Here is an 8,681-nt window from a genome sequence, read left to right as displayed (position 1 = left end):
TGGTTTTAATTTTCTCTAAATGTTTTAGCAATGTATCCCAAACGGCAAAGAATCTCTCCTCCAACCCCTTGAGAGGATACTTTATTTTTTCCAGCTGTATAAATTGTGTCAGGTCACTGAACCAAATTCAAATTCAATTTTTATTTGTCACGTACACAGTCATACACAGTACGATATGTAGTGAAATGCTTGGACAACTGCTCGTGACCTAAAGAAAACAAAAAAGGAAAAGGCTATGAATAAGATAGGAAATAAATATGAAAAAATTAAAAAGGGTAAATTTAACTAGGAAGGAATAAAATATAAATTAAGGTTAAAAATGAAATAACTGTACAACACAAATTAGAATGAAGGGTAAATTTAACTGGGAAGAATAAGATAAAATATATAAATTAAAGTTCAAAATAAAATAACTGTACAACAAAATACACAATACACAATATAGAACTATATAAGAATGTATGAAGAAATCTAAATATAAATAAATATATACACGATAACAGCAGCTGCACTCTAAAAACTATTGTTTAAGCTCAACAAAAAAAATTAACGCAACAGTTTCCATTACTCTTTTTGAGTTATGATAACTTATGTTGAAATTAGATTGAACCAACAAACTATATTGAGTTACGGGAATTAAATTATCCTCCATAATCAAAGGTGATTTTAATTACCATTTACGTAATATTTGGTAGCTTAAAAACATATTTTTAAGTTGTTTACTCATAAAAATTATGTTCCTCCAATTACTTTTTCCACATTATTTGAAATGATTTTTAAGTGTTATGTAATCAATTACAGCAATTACAAAAACAATTTTTTAAAGTTCATTACTTAAAATATTAAGTTGCTGATTTTCATCATTATTATCATCATTTTAGCTTTCTCTTTTTTTATTGTAATAGCTTTTAAGAAAGGAATTCATTCAACATTTTTTTAATCAAATAACTTTTTTATTTTTTAACAGTAGGCATTTCAACACTTTGTATTTAAAAAGTGAAAATAAACCAGAAATTTAGATTTATACCATCACAGCCAAGTTATAGAATATGCCTTTATGTATTTAACACCACAGAAACAAATGTGTTCAATTGGTAAAAAAAATCTACTTAGAAAACATTTTGTTGCAGTAATACTTCCATGCAAGTGTTCAGTAAATGTTAACTTTCAATGCCTACCAAACTTTACAAGATCTTGCATCTTTCTATTACACAATGCAGCAAACACCTTTAAGATCAATTTTACACATACAGGATTCAAAACAGCTAACAATTTGAAACAGAGTCAACATCTTTAACATAATGATGGTTCCATCAAGGTCAAGGAACAGCTTCTGAACAACTTCAAAAGTATATTTCAGATCCTTGCATTAGCTCAGATTGAGAGCATATATTATGCCCATGAGCAAAACACAGCACCTTGGGAAATTCTGGCCCTCCATGATTTTTGTTTCCTCCACCACAATGGTTGCAGTCTTATGGTTAGATCCAGGGGTGTACCGGTCACTGATGATGGCAGTTTTCATCACCTGCCTTAAGTTCTTCGGTGTCCTTGTAAAGCAAATTTTAAAAAATAGGTTAGTGAATTATAGAATCTTAATGAATTCAGATGATCAATGGAACGAACACACACACACACACACACACACACACACACACACACACACACACACACACAATGCTGAATTACTTACACCAAACTCCATGAAAAGGTCCTCGTCCTTCTCTCCAAGGAAAGTGATAAGGCAGCAGATGGCTACTTCTCTGCTTGTTTCAATTGTCTTGTGCTATTTAAGAAAAAATAAAATATGAGTATAAAATACATGGGTGACTGACAACAAAGTGCATTTCAAAGCTACCCAAAGTCTAAAGGTTGTCCTACCTCAAGAAGCATGTCCTTGATCTGCCTGATTCTCACTTCCTTAGCTCCTCCCCTTGATAAAATGACATCCATCAGTTTTGGGGTGCAATTGTCAAGTGTAGCCATTCAAGGCTTACAGTGGTTATTCTCTTGAACTCCTCCTTTATCTGTAGACCACACAAACAGAAGAATTAAACCTTGCAGACTATTAGCTACACTGCATTAATGAATGCTCTAATACATTATTTAAAGAGGATAGAAGTGATCTAAGGCTACCCCAAGTTTTGAGGGAAGAAAAACAATCTTGGTGAAGACGAGGGAGACTTCCCCACCATAACCGTGGTGTAATCTCTAATGTTTTAGCAACCCTGTTTTTGCAGAGGTTTCGAATTTACACATTGTTCACTCCCAGCCCATTTTGTAAAAAATGTATAGGTCATGCAAGTTTTATAAAGACATAAAATAGGTGAGCCAGATGGAAAAAAGAAGCCTCTAGGTTATCCCTCTGACAAAACTATTCACAGTTTAAAGGCTTCTAATTTTGGTAAAAAGAAAAACAAAATTAGCCTAAGATCGAAATTAGATTGCACTGTGTAGCAAAACTTTAACCACGCTTTTCCTAGCCACAGTTGCACTCTCTAGCTGAAGCTGAAGACTCAAATGAAACTTTATAAGTCTTATCCTCTGCTGTGCTAAAGTTTAGAATGGCTAGCATTAGCTACATGTGGTAGTGCAAAGTATTTCCTTATCTGTATGAGCATCACATCATACACAAATCCACTACAGGTGACTAGCACAAATGCTTTGCTTTGGTAGAACTGTTATTTGTAAATGAAATGTTACTTACCTTGAAATGTCTTTTACAAAAGCTTGCACCATGCAACCCAACATGTGTGAATTTGCCCGGGCTAGTTAAGTCGGTAGGGGAGGGAATTTGAAATCAGAAGAAAAAAAATAAGTTATCTATTCAATTTCTTTAAGTAATTACAACTTGAATTTTATTTTGAACCCACTAACATTGGGATTTAATTTCAAATTACATATAAAATTAATTTAATGTAATTACCAACATTATTAATTCAACACAACCCAAAAAATAAAGTTTGCAACTTAGAAGGCCTATCTTAATCAATAAATTAGAATTTTTATGTTGCAGCTATGGATTTAATCAAGTGGTGGTAAAAGGCCTGATGAATTACTTTTTAGAGTGTGTACAAGTATTAACCGGAAATGTAGAATATAGTGACCAGTGTTGTGCAAAAACAAAGTCCAGAAAGTCCAGTGTGTGTGTAAGAACCATATGTGTGGGTCAGTACTGTGTGGTGGTGTGATTGAGAGACCGTATCGCCTGCGGGAAGAAGCTCCTCCTCAGTCTCTCTGTGTTGGTCTTCAGGGAGCGGAATCGCTTTCCTGACCTCAACAGAGAGAACAGTCTGTTGTTGGGATGGCTGAGGTCCTTCACGATCTTCCTGGCCTTGGTCCAGCACCGCCTGCTGTAGATTGAGTGCAGGTCAGGGAGCTCGGAGCGGATGGTGCGCTCAGCTGACCGCACAACCCTCTGTAGAGCTCGTCTGTCCTGCATGGTGCTGTTCCCGAACCAGGTTAAGATGTTTCCCGCCAGGATGCTCTCTATGGTGCACGAGTAAAAGTTCCTGAGCACCTTGGAGGGCAGTTGGAAGTCTCTCAAGCGTCTGAGGTGGTAGAGACGCTGTCGGGAATTTTTCACCACGGTGTTGATGTGACAGGACCATGACAGGTCCTGCGTGATGTGAACTCCGAGGTATTTGAAGCTGTCCACTCTCTCCACTGGGCACTCGTTGATGACGGGGGTCTGGTAGTTCCTCTCCTGCTTAGTGCTGAAGTCCACTATCAGCTCCTTTGTCTTACTGACGTTTAGAAGGAGGTTGTTCCTCTGGCACCAGTTCTCCAGATTCCTAATCTCCTTCAGGTAGGCCGTCTCGTTGTTATCAGAGATCAGGCCCACCACGACGGTGTCGTCAGCAAACTTGATGATGGTGGTGGAGCTGGTAGTGGCCACACAGTCATATGTGTACAAAGAGTACAGCAGGGGGCTCAGAACACACCCCTGGGGGGCTCCAGTGCTGAGAGTGGTGGAGGCTGAGACATGTCCGCCCATCCTTACTGCCTGTGGTCTGCCAGTTAGGAAGTTGGAGATCCAACCACAGAGCCACTTTGGGTGGCTTTTCCTTAATGTTCTATGTTCTCTGTGTTTAGCACCAAATATACCAATAACTACATTGGGTTGCAGCTCAACATTCAATGCTTCAGACAGTGTATTGAAAATTGTTGACCAGTAGGCTTTTAAAGTTGGACATGACCAAAACATATGTGTTAAATCTGCAGAAGGATTTCTACATCTCTCACAGCTTGCATCTATGTTTGGAAATATTTTGGCCAGTCTTGCCTTAGAGTAATGAATGCGGTGAACAATCTTGAACTGTATGATGTTTAATTTGGCACAAGAAGTACTGTTGTTTACTCTTGAAAGAGCGCTTTCCCAGGTCTCCTCTAAGTCCACCCCCAGCTCATTCTCCCAGTCCACTTTGATCTTTGCCATTGTTATAGTCTTAAATGAGGCTATGCAATTGCTAATTCTTGAGATAAGACCTTTAGGCTTAAATGTGAGTTTCAAGAGACCATCAACACCAGTAAATGGGGTTATATTTGGAAAATTGGGGTTATAATGCTGAAGGAAGTGGTGAACTTGAAAATATCTAAATAAGCTGGACCAAGGGAGGTCACATTTTTGAGACAAATCCTGAAAACTTGCCAATACACCGTCTATGTACATGTCAGAAAAATTGTGGATGCCTTGTCTCTGCCAAAGAGCAAATTCAGTCTAATCTGGCGGGAGGGAAAAGGTGATTATCATGAATAGGGCTCAAATGGAGAAGATTTTTAAACCCAAAGTTCTTTCGAAATTGAGCCCATATTTTGAGGTTGTTAATAGCTATAAGACTGGTGGTGTACTGCCGTGAGGAAATTGGAAGGCTAGAGGTGACCAAGGCTCTAAGGGAGGTGGAAATGCAAGATGCCACTTCAATTTGGCACCAATCTTCATCTGGGGTGTGGAGCCAATAAATGATTTTTTTGAACATAGGCCCATTAGTAATGGCAGAAATTTGGAAGGGCTAAGCCACCTAGGTGTTTAGGCCTCTGTAACAAATCCAGCCATATTCTAGGATTTTACCCATCCCATATAAATGAGACCAAAGCTTTATCAATAGATTTAAAAAATGATTTTGGAAGGTAAAGTGGGATACACTGAAATAGGTAAAGAAACTTAGGGAGTACATTCATTTTTATACAATTTACCTTCCCTGCCAACGATAGAGGAAGTGGCTTCCATTTCTTTAAGTCTGATTTGACCTTTTCAAGTAGCGGGCAAAAATTTTCTTCATAGAGATTTGCACAATCTCTTGTTGTATTTATGCCTAAATAGTTAAAGCCATTTTTGGATGTTTTGAAAGGTATAGCACTGCTCTGTATTTGAAGAGCCAGGTCATTAACAGGATAGCATTCACTTTTACTGAAGTTCAGTTTGTACCCAGAGAAGGAGCCAAAGCTGCTTAGGGTGTGGATGATATGGGGGACACATGAAACGGGATCAGATACATACATTAACAGATCATCTGCATAGAGGGACATTCTATGCTCTTTATCCATCCTATGAATGCCTACAATTGATGGCAAGGTTTTGAGTGTAATACAGAGGGGCTCTATGGCCAGGGCAAATAACAATGGGCTGACGGGTACCTCTTGTCAACTTAAAATATCGTGAACGTTTACCATTAATGATTATAGAAGCTTTGGGTGATGAATATAAGTCTTATCCATGAGATAAGATTAGGGCCATAGCAAAATTTCTTTAAACAAGCAAATAGATATCAAATGCTTTCTCTGCATCCAGCGTGATGACCACCTCAGGCACCACGCCGGACGCAGGAGATTGGATAAGAATAAGAATAACTTTATTTATCCTGAGGGAAATTCTTTTTTCGAAGCTCTCAATTTACCGGTCGATCTACGTCCCTACCCTCACCTATGGCCACGAGCTGTGGGTAGTGACCGAAAGAACGAGATCGCGGATACAAGCGGCAGAAATGAGCTTCCTCCGAAGGGTGGCTGGCCTCTCCCTTAGAGATAGGGTGAGAAGTTCGGCCATCCGGGAGGGGCTCAGAGTAGAGCAGCTGCTGCTCCACATCGAAAGGAGCCAGCTGAGGTGGTTCGGGCATCTGACAAGGATGCCCCCTGGGCGCCTCCTGGGTGAGGTGTTCCAGGCATGTCCCACCGGGAGGGGGCCCCGGGGCAGACCCAGGACACGCTGGAGAGATTATATCTCTCGGCTGGCCTGGGAACGCCTTGGTATTCCCCTGGATAAGCTGGAGGAGGTGGCTGGGGAGAGGGAGGTCTGGGCCTCTTTGCTTAGGCTGCTGCCCCCGCGACCTGGCCCCGGATAAAGCGGATGAAGATGGATGGATGGATGGAAATTCTTTTGTCATGTACATGCTCAAAGCAGCAGGAGAGACAGAGGAACAGATGAATAAGATATACAATATATACAATAAGAATAGTAGTATACAGTAATATACAGTAGGAATAACATTGAGCCGACAGACATTCATAAATGAGTGACGTCCTGGAATAAAACCAGTTTGGTCAGCAGATATTACGTCGTGGATTGTAGTTTCTAGACGTAGGGCAAGAGCCTTAGCCAAGATTTTTACATCACAGTTTAGGAGTGAGATGGGACGTTATGAACCGTGCTCTGTGCTGTCTGTACCTGATTTCAGCAGGAGGAAAATAGATGCTTCAGCCATTGTCTCTGGAAGTGACCCACAAGACAAAGAATCATTAAACACATTAAGTAAGATTGTTGTTAGTTTGTCAGAAAATTTTTAAAGAGCTCAATAGGATGCCCATCAGGGCCTGGTGCCTTGCCATTTTGCATCGCCTTTAGTGCAGTAGTCACTTCTGCATGATTGAGTGGAAGTTCAGCTTCATTCCTATGAGCCGCTGTTACAAGAGGAGCCTGAAGATTGTCAAAGAAATGTTCCATATCAGAGCAGTCATTTGTAATCTCAGATGTATAACGATTTGAATAAAACGCAGTAAAGGTTTCTTTAATTTCTTCAGAGTCAATTGTTAACTCACCATCATCTTTTTGTATTTGTGGGATTTGTTGTGCGGCTGAGCGGCATTTAAGTTGATGTGATAATAAATGTCCGGCTTTGTTGCCATGCTCATATACATAACCTCGTGACTTTAACAGAAGATGTTCAGTTTTTTCAGTTGATAGCAAATTATATTGTATTTGGAGGTCTAGCTTCCTTCTATAAAGCTCAGGAGAGGGAGAGACAGTACTGAGCATCTACCATAGAAATGGTTTTAATTAGTTCCTCTTGCCTAATTCAATTCATTTTGTTTTTTCTAAACAAATATGAGATGATTTCTCCCCTGATTACAGCCTTTAGTGTCTCCCACAAGAGAGAAGGTGAAACATTATCTTAAAAATTAGAAAGTCATCTATTTTTTTTTTTCTTATACATCATTTCACAGAAACCCTCCTCTGCCAGGAGAGTCCCGTCTAATTTCCAGGGCGGGCGTTCTGATTGGTAAAGAAGAAAGGCGAGGTCTGAAAGCACAGGGGCATGATCTGACTCTTCAATGGTTAAATATTCAGTATTCTTGACTAAGGGGAGAACATTCTGATCAATGAAGAAATAGTCTATTCTACTATATGAATGATGTACATTAGAGAAAAAAGAAAATGACTTACTTTGTGAAAATAAAAATCGCCAGGGGTCAACACATCCTGTTTGGGCCATAAAAAACAGATAATATCTTGGCTTTTTTGGAGAGATTTGTAGGTTTAGAGCTGGAACGGTCAAGTGTTACGTTCATCACACAGTTCAAGTCTCCACCAAAAATCAGCTGTTTTGAGCTCATATCTGGAATTAATGATATTATTTTGCCAATAAACTTATCATCATCCCAGTTCGGGGCATAAATATTTATCAGAACCACAGGCTTATGGTACAGGAGCCCTGAGACCATCACAAAACACCCATGCGGGTCTGAGATAACAGTAGAAGCATTAAATTGAGTTCTTTTATGGATTAACATGGCTGTTCCACATGTTTTTGAGTTAAGGCTCAAGTGGAAGATACAGTAGGTTTTCACTCTCCTCTCATGTGCTCAGGTTAAAGTCAATACCACAGAGATTAGAAATATTTACAGAATTAGCATTTATAGCACTAAAGTCTGACTGTTCATCACTGCCTTTATATTTTATTTTAGCTGTGTGTCTCTCTTTGTTCTACAATCTTGTTGGTGTCTTCTGCTTTGGATTGTCGTCTGATTTGTTCAAAACAGTGAAGATGGAAATGAGCAAATTACAAAGCTTAAAAACAAAGCCAAGATGTAATGGCATCAACTTGTCAGTCAACCCAGACAGACCTTAATGTTAAGCATGGATTAACCATTTTGTAACAAGATACTAATTTCTGTCCATCTTAACTCTGAGGTTGGTGCTAATACATTTGTGCTCATGAGCTGCTTCGGCTGGGTGGCCAAACTTTCTGGCCTTTAGTGTTTGTGTGTGATTAAAAACATTATATTTGACCACATTGTTTTAGATTTGAAATTTAATTAAAAATAGACCCATAATTTGTTATCATGAACAGTGGATCGATGAAGTGTCACATCTCTCAAACTTGATGTGAAAAGTGGAATCCAAGACACCTTGAGGTCCTCAGCACCCAGTGACGCCAATACAACAGATCAGAACGGATGTTAAA

The 8,681-nt window shown here is 39.2% G+C and overlaps 1 long non-coding RNA gene across 1 annotated transcript; it reads right to left on the bottom strand.

Moving 5' to 3' along the window:
• Positions 1-1,434: 1,434 nt before the first annotated feature.
• On the bottom strand, positions 1,435-3,010 carry LOC309695827. The gene is made up of 3 exons (XR_014273238.1): positions 1,882-3,010; positions 1,694-1,786; positions 1,435-1,550 (listed from the first exon to the last, which is right to left on the bottom strand). It is a non-coding gene; the product is annotated as an uncharacterized lncRNA (long non-coding RNA).
• Between the last annotated feature and the right edge of the window lie 5,671 nt (positions 3,011-8,681).

The sequence above is a fragment of the Aulonocara stuartgranti genome (genome assembly GCF_965226115.1).
Source record: "Aulonocara stuartgranti genome assembly, chromosome: 19".
NCBI lineage: Eukaryota > Metazoa > Chordata > Actinopteri > Cichliformes > Cichlidae > Aulonocara > Aulonocara stuartgranti.
The sequence above is the reverse complement of the archived record's forward strand: the minus strand, read 5'-3'. Positions and strand labels throughout refer to the sequence as shown.